The 3,285-nt window shown below is 40.1% G+C and overlaps 1 pseudogene; it reads right to left on the reverse strand.

Annotated features, from left to right (window-relative positions):
- Nucleotides 1–612: 612 nt before the first annotated feature.
- LOC117923898 lies at nucleotides 613–2,640 on the reverse strand (annotated as a pseudogene).
- Between the last annotated feature and the right edge of the window lie 645 nt (nucleotides 2,641–3,285).

The following is a 3,285-nucleotide window of genomic DNA, read 5'->3' on the forward strand; positions in this document are numbered from 1 at the left end:
TAAAAAAAACATCTAATCTAGGAGATAAATAGAAATTATGCGAATTAAGATTAAGGAAATTTATCACTAAGAACCAAATTAACCAATGAACTAAAAATTAAAAAAAAAAATGCTCCATTGAAAACTAACCTATGTTGTAGAAAAATAAAAAATCGCCTCTTGATGCAATCAAAGTGGCAATCCGATGCTTGTCTGAAGTCCCCCGCTGCTCCTAAAATTCTTTGCATGCTCTCCAAAAGAATCCTCTTGTGTGTTCTCTCTACCAAAGAAAAATCCCCCCCCCCCCCTTTTCTATTCCCCCACTTTTCTTCTTATTTATAAGGCAGCCCCTTCCTATGGAATATTTTATTCCCTTTTCTTACGTGCGCGTGGATATGGGAAGTCCATATATGTGTGGCTCACTTGGAGATTTCCCCAAGGATGCAACCGTATCTTGTTTGGTAAGTGATCAGACCCCCTTTAATCTTTTTTCCATATGTTCCTGGATGTGCCTCAGCCGTGATCTACCCACTTTCTATATGCAGCCCGGCTTCCTTCTTCAAGCCATGATCTTACTTACCTTAATATAGGTTGTCTGTGGTGGATCCTCAAAGTGGCAACATATTCCTTTGCCAATGTCAAATCTGTAACCATCCCCTCCATCTTGGAGGTGAACTGACCACCACATTGCTACTTCAGCTTAGTCAAAATACTTCTCTCATGGTCATCATTAGCACTCTCGTCAAAAAGAAGTCGCCGAGCAAGCTTTTTCCTATAGAACTCAGCAAATAGATCTTTATCACTAATATAAGCAAGCAGCTTTACTACCTTCTCAAGTGTTTCCTCAATGGCCTCATCGCTCAGTTTCTCACTCCCACATTTCTTAAGAATATTATCATAAAGAGTGGCTAGTAGTTCAGCACTTGAGCTTCCAGCAACACCCTTGTTGTAGAATACCTCAAATCCTTGAGTTCCTTGTGAAAAAGTGTGTGGTTATTAAAACAATAATTCACATATGCCAGATACTTGTCATGGAGCTCAATTACTTTTCTAACAAAAACCTGTTCTTGCAAGCCGACCACATCCCTTTTATCTGCCTTCTTGTTGCTTGCTGCATCTTCAGCTTGTTTAACCAAGTTTGTACCTTTGGCAGTAACATGCTGTTTAAATATATTAGACACAGGCTCTAAACCGCGTGGTATTTTAGAAAAGAACCTGTACATCCTTGATAAATCATCCACCTTGTCATCTCTAAGCAACGCATGGTGCCCAGAGTGCTCCTTCTCAAGCAGTTGGTTTGCAAATACCGACAGCAACTCATTCTAGACTTTCTCAAGTAGCTTTGGTTCACTACTAGAAGGTAGATAATGAGAAACCCTATCTTTCTCTCGTTTCAAACACTCCTCAGCTTTTAACATATAATCTGGATATGAATCTTCCAGGATCCAGTTTGAAGCCTTTCAAGAATAATAATATGCAGCAGTGTCTTTGAGCATGGCTGCTTCAAAATCATTTTCATATTGTTCCATTTGCCCCATTCCAATTTCAACAAATATATCTAAAACATTCTTCAATAAAGCTCACTCAACCTGCTCTCCCTCGCGCTCTTGATCAATCAGAGAAATCACGGCATCCCTGACTTTACTATATAACTCTTGGTAGACCAGATCACGGAAGCAAGTGAGCCCAACCTCGTTAAAGGCAAGAAGTGACCTCCGAGCAATAAAATATCTATCAAGATAATGGAAGAAACGAGAAATCCATCTAACCATAACTTTATGATTTGACTGCCTGTATAACGGTCAGCCATGGTTTATGTCTTCCAAAACTTAACTTGTCTCTCACTAGGCGAGCATGCTTCCTCAGAAAAGTATGAGGACCGAGACCAACCATGTAAGTCTGTCCTTTAGGAATGGCAACGGGCGGGTTTGGGACAGGTCACCCCTATCCCATTCCCGTCCCAAAATATTTAGTTATTTCTCATCCCGTCCTAAACCCGGGGCGGGGCGGGGCATTCCCATCCCCGTTATAGAGTTAAAATTAAAATCCCATCCCCGGCCCGTCCCGACTCGGGTATGTGTTGTCGGGGCGGGGCAGGGCGGGGCTAGGCTAGGCTGTGCTGGGCTGGGCTGGGCTGTGTTGGGCTGGGCTGGGCTGTGTTGGGCTGGGCTGGACTGGGCTGGGCTGGACTGGGGTTATTGATGAAACCAAATAGTTGTCAAATATCTTTCTTTAACAAGAATAATTGTAAAGCATTTGAAGATACCCGTTAACATCAATGTCCTTCATGTTATGAATGCACCCACTACAAAGGCAATGAACAACCCAATAACAATAAAGAGCTCCAAAGCAAGTAAATTGCCAATAAAAGGCTTGATGATGATGAACAAAAAACCAAATGCCCATTACAAGCTATTCAAATCCAGATTATTTCTAAAATCAAGTTCAAGGAATAATACAAAAATTTAGAAGTATGGCATCCACCTTAGCCTGTTTCTCAAACATTGATGTGGCCCTAAAACATTCATGTATAGACACCCCAGAAGCAGAAGCATCCACAGCTCCAGAAACATTGCTTTGGACAGATTGCGACATTGCACTTTGAATTATGCACCGATCAGTGTTCCCATTGAACTCCAAAGGCAACACAGATGATTCCATTCTTTCACAAATTTGATCAATTGGAGCCTAATAGAGCAGGCATCACCTCTATCTTCATACCTGTTGATCATAAATCCTAACCATGAAATAATGACACTAGCTTAGCACTGAAATGAGTTCCATTGCCATTCATAAATATCAGCAAGCTTTTCCTGTTGGTATTAACCTATAAAATACCTCAAAGAACCACAGCAGATATAACCCTCATTACCTTAAAAACCAGAGCCCTAGGTAGCCCACTTTTATTTGGTTGTAGAAAACTACTTATAAGTGTTGTTTTTATCAGTTTCTAATGTTTCAACTTTGATGGTAAAAACTATCATTCCTTTACTTGATTTTGCATTAGCATTTTTTAGCTAATTTGTTGCATGAAAACCCAGCTACGGACTATATTCCTAGTATAAATTCCAAACAGCAAGACTAAGGAAAATTAAACATAAAAAAAGAACACACAATTATTAGCTGTAGCAATTGTACTAATTTTGAAAGGAGAGGCTCATGAATATTTAACTTACTGGGACATATAGAAATAGCAGATATTAGAGGACAATATCTTCCTCTCTTAAGGATACATGTTGTCCCTTTCCCAGCCCAATACAAGCGAATCTCTAGGGTATTGTTCGTCACAGTCACATTAGTTTGTTT

This window comes from Vitis riparia, chromosome 10 (assembly GCF_004353265.1).
Source record: "Vitis riparia cultivar Riparia Gloire de Montpellier isolate 1030 chromosome 10, EGFV_Vit.rip_1.0, whole genome shotgun sequence".
NCBI lineage: Eukaryota > Viridiplantae > Streptophyta > Magnoliopsida > Vitales > Vitaceae > Vitis > Vitis riparia.